At 41.4% G+C, this 16,161-nt stretch overlaps 1 long non-coding RNA gene across 1 annotated transcript; it reads left to right on the forward strand.

Moving 5' to 3' along the window:
• Positions 1-10,305: 10,305 nt before the first annotated feature.
• LOC144994439 (uncharacterized) lies at positions 10,306-15,953 on the forward strand. The gene is made up of 3 exons (XR_013657977.1): positions 10,306-14,777; positions 14,885-15,015; positions 15,114-15,953. It is a non-coding gene; the product is annotated as an uncharacterized LOC144994439 (long non-coding RNA).
• The last annotated feature ends 208 nt before the right edge of the window (positions 15,954-16,161 follow it).

Raw genomic sequence — 16,161 nt, forward strand, 5'->3', positions numbered from 1 at the left:
GGGCGGGGGTGGCGGGCCCCTGCCTTGCTCCTACCTGGACCAACCGTGGGCCGGGTGGGTGGCTGCCTGGAGTGCGGAGCGGGTCTCCCTTGGGGGGTCCTGGCTCGTACCTGGGGTCGGGGCGGGGGGATGCCCGGAACTCCTGGGTGGTGGTGGGGTGCTCGTCTGGGGCTGTGGGCGTCCCTCTCCGGTGGGGCCCTGCGTTGGGCTCTTCCGGCGCGGCGGGGGGCTGCTTTCCTGGCTGGGCTGGGGCGGCGCTCTCTTTCCCTCTGCGCCTCCCTGCTCTCTGGCTCTGGGGGCCTCGCGGCGGTCCGGCTGGCCCTGGCCTGGGTGGCGGTCTTGGTCGCCCGGGGGGCGGTTGTTCCCTGCCTGTTCCCGTGTGGCGTTGGGGGAATTCCGGCTGCCGCTGCTGCTGCGGCGGGGGTATGGGTGTGGGGGTGGCTGGGCGCTCCTCCTCCTTCTTTTCACATTCCACCATCCATTTTAGAAGAACATAAACACTCACCTGAGCACAGGTGTTAGCTCACCTTTGCACTAATAGTTTGCATGATTGAATGAATGAAAGATTTCACACTAGTTGGTTTAAAGGCATAGGTATGCGTTCGTGAACACTATCTGTTTTGTGTGCATGTTGACATGTGGACATTTTTGCGGCTAGCAGGTGTGTTGATAATATTTGAGTGTGTGTGAACAGGCCCCGCCCTTTTTGTACTACATTTGAACCGTACGGTAACGATAAACAACCAGTAAACCTGTCTGCTCTATGCTGCTTCATGGTCTTACCCCCCTTCCCCTCCTATTATCACCCTCCTACCCCCCCCTCTCTCTAACGTCCCTCTCTCTTCTTCCCCTCTTTCCTTTTCCGTCCGGTCCAACACCAAAGATTTTCAAACATGATTGAAATTAATAAATTTTGGCCTCAATTACAAAAGGGGTTTATTCAGACATACCTTTGGTTTGTCTGAAGATGAATAACCCCTCTTGTTAAAATAAAATATGTCCAACACAAGAGGCCCTCAGCTCTCATCTGTTTGCCTAGCTGTTGGACAGGACAAGTTAAAAAAAAAAAAAAAAAAAAAAAAAGTGTGGCTACAAAATCCTACCGGTATTCTATCAAAGCCATTTTCTTGTAAGACTGGGTGCTTCTTTCTTTGCAGCTAAGAGAGTTGGGGACAGCGAGAGAAGCTGTTGCTGGCCCATGGAGACCTGAAGAGACGACGTGAAGCAACTTGAACCTGTAAGTTCTGGTATTACAGTTTTTCTCAGTCGCTTTACTACAATTCTCAGATCAGAATTGAAGTTTGCAAATTCATGTGTGCATTTCTCAAAACAATTTGTACAAACAGCAAAACACTATGGATTTCTTGCAAAAGCCTGTAACTTGCTCAAAATCTTTAGTTCATCTCTCAGAACTAAGTCTTTATGTCATTGAACATGTCAGTGCCATCAGAATGTCAAGTCCTTGTGTCATTGTCTACGAACAAGACAGTCAAATTGCTTAGTCATGTTGTCAGTATAACTGTGTACTTTAGAGGGAGGTTCTGATGGAAACTATGGCTAAAGTTTTGATGACAATTATTGTAAAATGTAAGTTACACCTTTTTTGTTTGATTGCAAGAGACTGGACAAGATTCACATTTACACTTTTATTGTTCATATTGTAATTTGTTGACAGACCATGTTATACCAACATAGAAAAAACCCACTGCACACAGTAACACAAAGGGAAAAAAAAATAAAGGACAATATTCTGTACAACAGGACAGGCAGTGCAGTAGGAATTGGTGTGGTCTTCCTACACCTCTTGTCGTTCCTGTATGTTAGGCCACAAATTCTCATCCACATCACAGCGAATATCCTCTCTTGCAATGCAGCAAAATATGTTTGTCACATTATGACAACTTGGTCAACCATTTTGCAGTTAATGACTTATACGATGAACTAATGACTAGGTTTTACTAGTCAGTAGTGACTAGGTAAACTATATAATACATTTTGATCAACATGACATAAACAATTGATAATGTAGCAAAGAGCAGAGAATTGTACATAATCGTTTACATGGATGTACCAAAGCAATTGCAACTTATTCAAAGAAGTGAGAAACTGCTTATATGATGTGCACGAGTGACATCATGACGTGAAGATTGAACAAATAGTTTTGGGAATATCATTCTGATCTGAGAATTGTACTAAAGCGACTGAGAAAAACTGTACTAGTCGCCCTCCACTGATTTAACAAGCTTAAATATGGTTCATATACTTCAGCCAGACATTTGAACACTGTGCATCAATTTAACACAGAGCAGATCATGCAGGGTCAAGAAGTTGGGTACTAAATTCAAGATAAAACATAGGAGATATTTCAAAATAAATGAACAGTTTTTATGGCGGGTTCATAATTTCCTCACTTCAGGTCTGACACTAAATGTATCTGTTTAACGTAATATCTTATGATTAGAAATGCCTTCTTTAAACTCTGTTTTATTCAGTTTCACAATCTTCTGGGTTCCAATCACAACAAAAGCCTGTGTTTAGAGGATAAGATGGAAAACAGAGTTTAGCTGTGAACCCCAACATAGAACTAGAATCACACTAGGTGCAGCTGTCAGGAACTGAAGGTGTAGGTGACATGGTGCCTCTGGCAGTTCTCCTCCCCCTCCCCTCTCTGTTCTGCTCCTGAGGACTCCCAGCTATTTCCACTCAACTCATCTATCTGCAGCCTTCATAAGGAGATCCACCTCCAGCATTCATCGCCACTTCGTAGCTCCTCCATAGTGCTTGTCAAGGCTCTCTTGTTCTCGCTTTTGAAATTAACTCATTGAGTAAATATTTTTCTTACACACGTTTTCAGGAAGAAACCTCCACGCGTGTTAACCTGGGATTGCCTCCTGACCTATCGGTTCACCTCAAGCTCGCCACGTCTCCTGTTCACGCCAACCCTCCGACTCAGCCATAACAGAAACCACGCCACGACTTCAAGCCAAGATTCACGCTCATCATCCTACTACTTACCTGCTTTCCACGGCCGAAAATCCTTGTCATCGGATCAACATCCTGCAAGAAAATATATATTCTAACTTACCTCGAACTCTCCTGTTTTCCTTCCGGGTTCCAGCACCTGGGTCTGCCTCACGTCCTTGAAATCATGACAGTAGGAGCCAAAATGCAGAAATGTAAAGATTTAATAAACCATGGAGAAACAAAAAGCAGATCATCTAACAAGGTAGAACTGAAAACCAGACACTTCTACTCACTGAAGACAATTAACACTGAAGACAATTAAGAAATGAAGACAGCTGTGGATGATTAGCATGAACCAGGAGTGACTGATAGAGGCAGAACACGACTAAAATTACCACTGAAAAACTGAACTAAACTGCAGAATCCTCACAGCAACAGTAGGATATTATTAAATGTTATTAATAATTTCAGCATTAGGTGCATAGAAGTAGTAGGATATGTGTGTTTAAAATATTGCCATTTGTATAAATTTTTTTGCTGCCCTTTTTCGACTTTGAGCCCTTGCCCCTCTAAAATCCTGTGCAAGTCCCTGATCCCAAACTGAAGGTAACAGAAATTTGTGGTAATGGTTTGAGAGTTGTGACTTCCAGAGAACATATAGAAAAACTGCAGTTATTGTCACGGTTTTAGGTTCTTTGCCCTTATGTTCTAGTTGTTTTATGTTCGGGCCTGTTTGAGTTACTTCCTGTTTTATTTTGCAGCATTTACTGTTTTGTTGTTTTCTCAAGTGTTACCTTTCCCCATCAGTCCTGAGTGTTTCCACCTGTGTCTTGTTCCCTTGTATGTATTTAAGTCTTGTCTTTCCCTTCCTCCTGTGCTGGTCCATATTCTCCTCTTCCACAGTTTTGCGTGATAAGTGTTTTTCGAGTTTCGAGTTGTGGTTTGCCTGCTTTAGCAGTGGTTTTTGGTTTCCTTAGTTTAAGTTATTAAATTCCTTCTCCACCTGGAACTTCTGCCTCCTCTCCTCTCTGCGCCTGGGTACGTCCCTCCTATTCCCCCCGTAACATTATGGACCAGCCATACCAGTACCCAGCAGATGGGACCTGTCTCTGGTGGACCCCTGTGTCTTCCCAGATCTATAAGGACTTTAAGGGGAGTCGCCTGGCCGTGAGAGGGGGTCGTCGTCATCACCACCGCCCCCATTCTGAGTCCTCCCCTGTTTCCTGGATGGAGCAGGATGTTTTCCGGCATAGGTCCTTCCTGGACCCCCTGGACCAGGACCTATGGCTCTGGGAGGACTTGTTTCTGGAGGAGGAGGGGGCCGCGACCCAGTGGACCTCGGAGTGTTTTCAGCTCTCCGCCTCCGTCTTCAACGGGAGTCGTCTGGCTGTGAGGAGGGGCCGCCGTCGTCGCAACCGCCCCTCTCGATGCCCCGTTTTAGTTCCGGAGGTGGACCTGGAAGCACCCCAACCCGTTCCTGCGTCCAGGAGGGTGCCGGACCCACCACGACCCGTTCCTGCGTCCAGGAGGGTGCCGGACCCACCACGACCCGTTCCTGCGTCCAGGAGGGTGCCGGACCCACCACGACCCGTTCCTGCGTCCAGGAGGGTGCCGGACCCACCACGACCCGTTCCTGCGTCCAGGAGGGTGCCGGACCCACCACGACCCGTTCCTGCTCCGAGGTGGGTGCCGGACCCACCACGACCCGTTCCTGCTCCCAGGAGGCTCCTGGTGAGGGGGATGGCAGACCGGAGGGAACTGGAAACGCCTGAACCCCATCCTGCACCAGACGTCTGGCCCGAGCCCCCTGCACCGGACGTCTGGCCCGAGCCCCCTGCACCGGACGTCTGGCCCGAGCCCCCTGCACCGGACGTCTGGCCCGAGCCCCCTGCACCGGACGTCTGGCCCGAGCCCCCTGCACCGGACGTCTGGCCCGGGTCCGAGCCCCCTGCACCGGACCCTGAGCCCTAGCCGCCTGCCGCGGACCCTGAGCCCTAGCCGCCTGCCGCTGACCCTGAGCCCGAGCCCCTTGCTCCAGACGTCTGGCCCGAGCCCTCTGCACCGGATCCTGAGCCTGAGCCGCTTGCTCCGGACTCTCCGGACCCGCCCCGTCGGACTGCGCGGCCTCCCGGCCGTCCCCCGGACTCCCTGATCTCTGTTGACCCATGCGGTTGGTCCCCAGGGCCCCCCCTCGTCTTTGGTTTACTTTGGAACCTCGGAGCGGTTCCTTGAGGGGGGGGTTATGTCACGGTTTTAGGTTATTTGCCTTTATGTTCTAGTTGTTTTATGTTCGGGCCTGTTTGAGTTACTTCCTGTTTTATTTTGTAGCATTTCCTGTTTTGTTGTTTTCTCAAGTGTTACCTTTCCCCATCAGTCCTGAGTGTTTCCACCTGTGTCTTGTTCCCTTGTATGTATTTAAGTCTTGTCTTTCCCTTCCTCCTGTGCTGGTCCATATTCTCCTCTTCCCCAGTTTTGCGTGATAAGTGTTTCGAGTTGGGGTTTGCCCGCTTTAGCAGTGGTTTTTGGTTTCCTTAATTTAAGTTATTAAATTCCTTCTCCGCCTGGAACTTCTGCCTCCTCTCCTCTCTGCGCCTGGGTACGTCCCTCCTATTCCCCCCGTAACAGTTATTTACTCCATTTTCCACTTGGTCGCTTTACAAACCATCACTAGAGAAAAGAGGGATTATTTGATGTACCGTTGCCAAACTTACAAAGCCCGATTGACTGCCTGTCTTGGTGTGGTTAAAAAAAAACAAAAAAACTGCTCAGCTGAATTGAATAGTTTTTTTTAGAATCTTATTTGTACAGTTATATATGAAAAAAATCTCCCCTCCCCACATGCTTTTGTTTATCTCGCGTGCAGATATTAGAGGAGGTGAGGACAAAAGAAATTCCCCAAAAGGAAAGCAAATGGACATGACTAAGTTTACGCAAACATTTACTCACCATGTGCCGACTAGGCTGTCAACTGGCGAGTGTTGAATTCAGACCCTTCAAAATAAAATTCTGTCTCAATAGACTCATTCTTCTATCGAGAAAGTTATATCGCAAAATATTGAATTATCGTTTTTATCACCCAGCCCCATGAAAAAACTGATAAATTTGACATTAAATTGACAATAAGTGTTTTACATAAGAAAAGGGAGCATGTGTCTTTCACTGCAGCAAGATACACTTTTGGAGCTTTTGTGTTTGTCAGACTTCACTTGGATTTATTTGCTAAGAGAAGACAAGATCCTGGCAAACTAGGTGATGAAAACATGAGAAGGGAGGTCAAACCCAGTATCATTATTCATACTTTCAAATGTAAACTTACAGGTAATCATCCCATTGTGTTCAGTGGGCCTCGTGTCTCTTTTTTTCACTCTTTAATTACATTTTAGAGCAATAAATGTTTTCAAGAAATTTTCTACCAATTTATTCATGTGCAGTTCGTTACATATCTGTTCTTGTTACACCTTAAAACTAATGCATATGTTATCAAAGTATGTACTCTATAAACAGTAGGTTAGTAATTTATCAAAATATTTAGAAATATTCCTGAAAAGGATGAAAGACAAAAAAATCTCTTTGCAATATTTTTAACAATATTAAATATTAAAGAAATTAAAAGAAAATCCAGCTGTTCTCCATGCATTGTGCACTTTTATTAAAAGAAAAACCAAAAGTGCGGTTAAAAGAACACACACAGGTACACCAAATAGCATGTCCAGTTGAACAGCATTCAATGACAGCTTGGTAAAATTGCGGCTATAAATCATTTGTCAGACTGCTCTGAATAATATCTGCTAGCCGCACATTTATTTACAACTGTCACCCATCCTACACAAAAAAAAATAAATATACAAAACTATTTATTTTTGGCTGAATTTGCCTGTGCTGCCAGTCTTATTTAAAAACAGTTTTCAGTCATTTAAATTAGTTTACCAGCCCATTTTCTCTTTAAAAACACATAAACTTTGCATTAGTGCTCTAAAGAGTTTAATGTTTTAAATGTGTTGTTTATTTGTCAAAAAGTCAATTTTTATGAACATGGATTGTTCCAAGTTTACAGAAAAAGGGAAAGGCATTTCACTAAAAACTCAATATGCCTCCATGAGCATACAAACAGGATATGAACATTTCCTATAAGTCATATAAACCGCATAATTAAAATCAGTCTCCTTGTCCACAGTCAAATATTTTATGTGGTTGTGGGGCAACAGGGGAAATGAGAGTATGTAGATGTTGATCTATCAACACAGACAAAACCCAACTTCTAGACTAAAGCTTGTCTGAAAGCTGGTGTTAAATTCACCAGGTAACCACTTGCACAGTTTTACTTTTCTTTTGAAAAAGTCAAAAACTTGAGCAAATTAAGTAAAAAATAGTTTTGAAAAGGAACACAGACATACTAAAGCAGTGTGTAATAATAGCAAAAGCATACTCAAACATTTCTCATCAAATGTTATATTTGCCTCAAAAAGCTGTCAGTGGCTGAAACTAAGCCATAAGCAGGCAGTAGTGGATCAGAACTGAAATATCTACAAGTCTACAAGTGCCAGAAGCATCATGAAATCTTTATGAAAAAAAAAACACTTTAAATAAGACTTGTTCTTAAACTTAGATGGTTTTTTAAAGGTTATTGTTAATTTTTGTATTATCAAGTATTGAGTTTTAAAGTAAAATTGACCTTAACATTAATAAAAAAATCTCTAAATGTAAGACTTGCAAACGTTCTCCGGGGCAAACTAAGCATTTCACATTATTTCATGAAATGTCAAAACATTTCAAAGTTTTGTCTCTTCTTTAACAAAAACCCTGAGGACTGCTCCAACAAATTCTTAGTCAAAGAGCTTTATAACAGTGATTATGTTGACCACTGGGTAAACCTAAGGACTAAAACAAAAGAACTTTATAAAAGAACATTATATATCTTGCTTATCTCACTGATTCTGAAGTGAAAAGGGTCCAAGTTGATCCAGGACATGTATTGTGTCTGTTGAAGGACTTTCAGTTGCAGTTTTAGGAACATCTAAACATAGAAGGAGCACAAAGTTAGTTTCTACCAAAGCAAACGAATGGTATCAGATCTTCATTTGATAATATCATTATACTCTATAACTAAAAGTTTTAGAGGTTGAACAGGTGTCAACGAATCTGGTGGCAACTCAAGTGATTGATTCTTTACTAGAAGTATTGGCCTTCAGGTGTAGAATACCTTAACCACCATTTATTGTGAAGAGACAATAAGAAGTGAAAAACAACAACTGGGAAAAAAGTGATACTTTACTGCATATACACTTTATTGATAACCTTTTTTTCTTTTCTTTTTGGATTTTAAACACATGCTCAAACCCCCCAGAAAATCACGAGTTGTCATATGACTATCCGATGACATTTGTCACAGTGAAAAGCAGAGAGCGTTTAGACCTGAGAGCTTTGACTGGGGGCTTCTGCAATCCATCATCGAGGCTGGGGGTAAATGGCTTATGTAATTCTGTTTTAGATGAATGGCCATGGAAGGGAGTGTCACCACTAACATTATTGTGATCTATACAGTCGCAAAAGTGACAAAGAAGTGTGGGAGAAATCCATTTAGGATTATAAATAGAACACACTCAAAGTAAACATGCATGAAATTCAGAATTAAGTCAAACTGCTTTGTGGGCCTTCGACCATAAATGTCAGTACTGATCAATGTGATCATTTTTTATTAGACTTATTTCTCTTTTACTACACACAATATGAAATCAGTGTTTTTTATATATATATATAATAAGCTCCACTGCACTGAAAGACTGTAAATGTTTGCCTCCTTATGTGTGAGATCTTTAAATCTTCAGTTTTCTACAGACTTGTGTGGGTTTTTTTCAGCAATTTATACAAGTTTAGCTTTATGACAGTTTATTTGAGCGGTCTTGTAAAAATGTGACCCACATTAATCAGAACTTTTACAGTTTACAAGCAAAGAGTGCAGGCAGGATCAGTAAAGCAACAATGGTCCTTCATCTGCAAGGATTTAAAGAATTAAGAGCTGCTGTAAGTGTAAGCTTTTCCATAACATGTAAATCATACTTTAAATAAAATCTATTTTTATATATACTATATAAAAGAAACATTTATGATCTTGTTATTTCTTTAAAAAAACATACCATCTGCTCAAGCTTGTCTTGTTTTTTTTTTTACAATGTTTTTACAAAGTAAGAGTATGTGTTACTTTTCTGTGCTTTAAAACAAAGATTTGTTATATTTAATCATGACACATGAGGAATGTTATACATTTCACAAGACCTTTTTCCAAAGTCACCCACTAGCATAAAGCAAAATCAAATGTTGAGTTCCGTCTGCACTGTTTTATTTAAGGGAATATTCTGTTTAAATTTGAATTGAGAATGCCTCAAGAAACTTAGGCGAAACATCTTTACCTTAAAAAACTAAGTCCAGATGAACTTTTTCAAAACTTTTTTCAACCATAGAACTATCCTGGATTAATGAGAGTCTTCACAAATGTGTTGAAGGATATGACACCAGGAAAAGAAAGAGACACAAGTCTGGATGGTCTGATCCTGGATCCGGATGAGTCATAAATTTAGCTTGAGCTGCAGTTTGTAACTTGAACTTGAAGTTAGGAGGAGTGTCATCAGTGCTGTGAAGGTCATAGACAATTAAATAATTCAAGAGTCTAATTAATATAATCAAGGATGGTTGCAGACAAGACAAGACAAGACTGCTTTTTGAATTAGGTGTTCTGGCTCTTCCAATGCCCTAGCATCTGCTGTTGCATCTGTATCTTTTCAGACTCTTGTGATAAGCCCTGATTGTAGATTTGAAGATTCACTCCACATTCTATGCATGACACCTTCCTGATAAGGATTAGTTAGCATTCCAACAGAACCTTGTTCTTACATCTTATCCATTTCTATCTTATCCCAATAGCCTACTTGTCATCAACATGCTTTGGTTCTCCTGTTGTGCCAGGCAACATCTGAAAAAGTATCTTTTTAAACAGAAGAGTCAATCAAGCACTGTGTTTGCATGTATTTTCATCTAAGATAGCACAAGGGTTAAAAGAGGGAAACTCTTGTAGAGGTTTATTTTTATCTTTAAAATTAGAGTTCCCAAAATGACATCAAAACTGTCAATAAAAGTGGAAAGCTTTATGGCAAATTTAATTAAAAAATGATGGAGAAAGATTTTTAATAAACTTTTACACTTTTTTGATGGTATTGTTGGATGTTGTGCCCCACCCTTATCCAATTAGTTGAGTTAAAACAATACTAACCTTTTTTTTCACATTTGTGTATTACACCTCATTGTCCTGTCTTTTTAAAATATTTTTTCCATCTTTTGGACCCATGCTTGGCAGCAGATGGAGTCATAGGGGGTTCATTCAGGTAAAGATGACTTGAACTGACAGGCCTGCTGAGGACACACTGGGCCAAAACAAGGCCACATTCAGATGCTGTCAAACTCTCCCACACATGTAACAAAATGAAACATTTTATTTTTTTGGTGAGTTTTAGTGTATAAGTCTAAAAAGACTTACATATATTTTGTGTGCAATGCAAAATACCTTCTAAACCCATAAACATCTATTTTGAAATGTTTTCACAAGTTTGTTGTGAAGTTGTTATGTGTTACTTGTGTTAACAAAATACTTTTCACACACATATATATGCATTCTGTTTGTTGTGAGAAATAACAGAAGATGGTACCCATCACCCCTTGCTGCTCCCCCATCTGCCCTTCCCTGTAATTCTACCACAGTTGCTATGGATGCTGTGACCCAATCACCTCTGCCTGGGGTTCACATAACAGCCAAGACAACCAATTTGTCAGCTGACCAACCAACCAGCAATGAAAACAGGAGGTTTGCATATGCTGATTTATTCTTCGCAGGCCTTAAAACTATTTTGAACTGTTCTTTTCTTGTTGTTTCAGATACTGCTTGGTGTTCTGTTCCAGACACCCTGTGTCTTGCTCAGCAAACATTCCATCTTGGTCGCCAGCACCTGTGAAGGTATTCCACTTGAATGGAGGTAATTGCTAATCCAGCACTCTTTTGTCTGTTGAGTCAGATTACTGCGCTATCATCACAGTTTCATGAGGAGAAGCCATCTGCTCAGACAGACCTTACAAGATGGTAGTGGGATAACAGTCAAGCTTCTCTGCAGAGCGTGAACAGACCTGATTTAAGAAGATTTGGGGCATTAACAGCTTTTCGATAACATGCTAATTAAACTTTAAATGAAAATCTATTTTTATATATTCTATATCAGTACCAGCTATGTTGAGTTTCTTTCTTTCCTGAGATATTTTGTTCACCACTTTGGTAAATAATCGTAACTTACCATCTTTTAAAATTCATTTAAGCTTTTATGTTTGTGTTTTACTCCAGTATTAACCCAAGTATTGATATGGTCTTACTGTAGCCTTGTCTAACCCTTAGCAAAAAGTAGCACCATTTCTATCATCTGCCAGCATGGATTAGAAAAAGCAAGACATACACGGAACTAGTCTTCTGCAAGTGGATGCATCAGAATGGAGCGGAGCAAGGAGCCTGTGGCCTACCGATTGTATCTTCTATGTCACAACGAAAAGCTTTTTTAAACAGCATTTTCCATCTGCTCCTGATTCACAACTTTTTGAAAGAAGAAATACTCAGGAATTCAATTTTGAACTTAAATATCTCCATCGAGAACATGTTAAAAATACTGAGCCTTGGAACTGACATGGGTAAAATAATAAATATTCCGTTCCCACAAAATAAAAATTCCGTTCCCACAAAATAATCTTCCGTTTCCACGAAATATTACATTCCTTCAAAATAATATTACGTTCCCTCGAAATAATTAATTTGTGCGAACGAAATAATTATTCACATGATTAGTCATTCATAAACATGGATGTTAGCAATACTTGGATTTACAGCAGATACGTTCTCATTACTTGGATTTACAGCAGATACGTTCTCATTTCTGTCTTTGTGTGTCTCATTACATTGCTATGGAAGACACTGAGGATGTTTAGAGATCCAATTTTTTTCATTTTAAAAAGCTCTACAAAAGCATCGGCAATCATGTCTCCATGTCTGCGTTCATTCACATCCCGGTACTATCTCTGTCCTGCCTCAAAAGCCGCTTTCCGCCGCTACTTCCGTGTCTCTGTGACCCACATTCGTTCAAGTGGGGGAAAATAAAAACAAGAATGATCGATTTATTGTTGTTTCGATGAAAATAGGAAAAATGTCATTATATTTAGGATGCCCAAGCTTGCTTTTTCCCCATACCGCAGCAATTCCGGAGATAGATAGCTCGAGCTATGAGCTATGTGCTACGAGCTCTCACCCGCCGCAGAGCTCTTTTGCTTGTCATGCCGGCATTCGAGCAACTGCCATGACAAGCCCGGTAGACGGAAAGCTAGCTGCGGTATGGGATATTGTAGTTCAGGGTCGAATAGGAATAATAATATTCAGGACATGTCTTTTATTAACAAACTCCTTAGCAGTCACTTAACATTCGAAGGCTACATGCTACGTATCCCATCATGCATCACACATATATGCGATAGCCATCTCGACCAATCAACGTGTCCCTGTAAATGTGGTGCATTCAAAGACAACAGGATAAATGTATATCAGAATATTATTCCGTTCCCATGCATTAAATATTCCGTTCCCACGCATTAATTATTCCGTGGGAAAGAAATATTATTTTGTGGGAACGCTTTATTTATTTATTTTACCCATGTCAGATCCCAGGCTCCCAAAACACAATTTTTGTTTCAGAAATGCTTTATGTGAAGATGAGAGAAGTTCAGGCTGTTCCTTAATGATGAAAAAACAAAGTTTTCAAAGTAAAAAAAAAACAAAAAAAAGTATTTTTGTTTATGTTTGGTTGTGGGTCTTAGGGTAAGTCTGCCTCCATTACCCTTATTTTACTCCTTCACCTGAAGGACATACCCAAGCATGTTGTATAGGTTAAAAAAAAATGGTCAAACAGCATGTGGTGAGTGTGACCTTCCCCCTAAGTATTTCTCCCTGCTGTCTGCCTACAACTGTTGGTCCTGTATAGTTTACTCAATTCTCTACCAAATTAACAAAAGAGACGTGAGGTTTTTGTATTTTTTCCTAACCATTTTTTGAGTACATTGCATTGCTTGTTCTCAAGATTTCATTGTCTTCAATTCACTTACAAGCTATTGTCTCTGTTATTGTTAATACACCTGCAAGGTTCCACTGAAAGGAATAGCTAAACGTCAGTTAAAAATATGTTCTGGATACCCAGAAGACATGCACAGCTGTAGGGAAAAACACCTCCAGCATTTTGTAAGAAGACACCATCTGTTTAGACCTTTTAGGGGGCTGATAATATGATTCTGATGACTTCTGCTCATCAAATAGTTCACCAACTGCTGAACGAACACACCGACTTGAACATACGATGGAGTCACGCTAGGACAATCATTAAGGCATACCTGAAAAGGTGAAGATGTGGTTGGGGGGGTGCTAATGAGCCTTAAAAAAAGTCAGATTTAGATTAAAATATGAAAGCCTTTAGGTCAACAACAAAGGGAAGAGAGAAGAAGGAACACGGGAGAACTAATATGACCAGATTAAATGGATCAGGAAAACATGGAGTCACAGATTAAAATTAATTAAATCACATTTTTTTCTGCTGAGGGTGAAAGTAAACTTCAAGGATAGATCAGGACAGAAGCTTGTCAGAAACAAAAGCACAGGCTGAGGAAATGGGAAAAGGGCTGTTTTCCCATTACTTGTCTGTGAAAAAGCTCATAGTCCATTTAATTATGAGATTGGTCAACACACAAGAACAGAGTTTGTAATAATAGTACTGCAGCCAGCCATGAGGCTGCACCATGACAGACTAATAGAACTTTCCATTAAAGCCAATCCTCTTCTCACAATGCAGTTTCTTTAATTACTCAGACTTCCTCTAAATATATGTTGCCTGTCAGAATCTCTAATGACATGTGACTGGAACATTACAGGGAACCATTAGGGAGGATTACCTCCCCACACACCCTACTCCCACTCAGTGCAATTGCAATACTCATGTGAGGGGAAAAAACACCATTAGATAAATGCATCTTTTGTAAATCCATTCTCAACGTGGGGGAGAATCTGTACAGCATGTTTGAGGTTAAACAAACACAAACATGTGAGTACAGACACAAAAAAGAATGTGTTCTGTTTTATTACTATGGAGTTTCTTCAGCAAAGCAGGGATACACTTTACTGGTTATACGTATTTGTTTCCAAGCACACTGCATAAACCAGGCTCCTTGTGCACATGGATTATAGATTTCTAGCAGGTTTTCAGGCAAGTGTGTCTCTCACTCTACACTTGATCCCTTCTCCTGTTCTGTGCTCTCTCAGTTTGCTACAGTAGCGACACACCTGGACACCAGTCCTGAAGTTGTGCTCAGGACACCAAACTCATTGGATTTGTCTTTAATGGGGATGAGTAGTACAACAGGAGCAGGTAAGAATTTCTTAATCTAGCTCAAACAACCAAAAACCTGAAGTTCAAGTGACAAAGGTAATGGACTTTAGTGAAGATCCAATCTCCCACCTTAGTGTTATTCTCTGTTGCACACAGGTAGCTTGTCATACTGCTTCCTTGGAAAGAGTAACCTCTCTTTATGCTATAGATTAATCGTTTTAGTGCAGCCATCGTTTTACTGGAAACGCTGCATTCACTCTGCATAAATCGAAATCTCATTCGTGCATCAAATGTCATGGCTACAGAACACTATCGGACCCAGATGCTGGAACCCAGAAGAAACACAGCGGAAGACAAGCGTGGCAGGTAAGAGATTTAATGGGAGATTCTGGAGGCAGAGTGTGAGCAGGACGTGAGGTAGGTCCCTGGCGTGAGGCAGATGCTAGTTGCGTCACTGGTGGGTTCCTCCACAGGAATGAGCAGCCGTCTGAAGTGGAGGTCCGAAGAACAGAGGCAATGGCAGAGGCTCGAGGTGTGACCGCAGGTGAAGACAGAGTGGGGGATCCGGGCTGAGGCTGATTCTGGTGGGAATGGATTCCTGGAGGTGAGCAGAAAGAGAGTTTAGGCAAAGCTTGGCGTAGAGTGACAAACTAGAGCTTGACAAACTAGAACTTGACAATAAGACCAACTATGCACCATCAGGGGCAACGGACTGGCGAAGACTGATGATCCTGGAGCTCCTTATGAAGGCGGATGAGGTGATGAGGTAAGTGGTCGCACCTGGGGAGAATCAGCAGCCAAACGGAGAGGAGAGGGGGAGGAGTCTGACAGAGGCACCATATCATCAAATTTGCGTCCACTATCTCTCTTTTGACTCACATCAAATTCATTGCTTGACTCTTATTCAAAAATGTCTTTATGAACTTGACCCTCCAGATGTGTGTCGGAGACTGTCAAAAGTTTTTAGCCTCATCACTATACGGAAGCATTGACCCTTTATATATCTCAGACACAGTATAGGTATGGAACACACAAATGATGTTGCAATATGAGGTTTCTTTGTTTTGAAGAGCTCTAAAAAAGCATTGGTGCACACGTTACAATGTCTAGGTTTATAAGTTCATTCAGCTACTCTACCAGTACTGTGAGGTTCACCATCAACCGCAGGAGATGTGCTTTTAGCTTTACTTCCGTCACTGTGACCCTGTTAACGCTGTCAGAGGAGGGAAAAACTATAAATAAGAAAGGACCTTTTTATTAGTGTTCTGATACAAATAAGAAATATATCATAAAATTCACGAGGCTTCAATCGCTGATTACATCACGGGCTGAAGTTAAGTCCCTGATGGTTAATGCAGAATTTGGGCAAATTCTTTGCCCAAAATGACACCCAAAGCACACCGCAGGACCTCTGATTGCATCTGTACATTGACTTAGCATTGAAACTGTACACCCTCACTGTGGGAATTACGCCTGGTGTGAACGTAGCTTAATACTCCAGCTACCAACATTGCAGCTGATGCCTCAGATGTGGACACCAAGTCATTCAGATACTTTAGAGCAGAAAGAGTCTATCATGATCAGAACCTCATGCCACAATGACACATATTCTGTGTTATTTGCTGCTTTTGGACATTATTGCACTGTGAACACATCTGAATCAAAGGAGCTCTCCTTTCTTTGGGACTTGTCACTCAAGTGTAATTTCTATTTGTAAGTGTAATTTCTATTTGTTTAGGTATCAATGAAC

The sequence above is a fragment of the Oryzias latipes genome, chromosome 9 (assembly GCF_053564925.1).
Source record: "Oryzias latipes strain Hd-rR chromosome 9, Olatipes_Hd-rR_3.1".
NCBI classification, from domain to species: Eukaryota; Metazoa; Chordata; class Actinopteri; order Beloniformes; family Adrianichthyidae; genus Oryzias; species Oryzias latipes.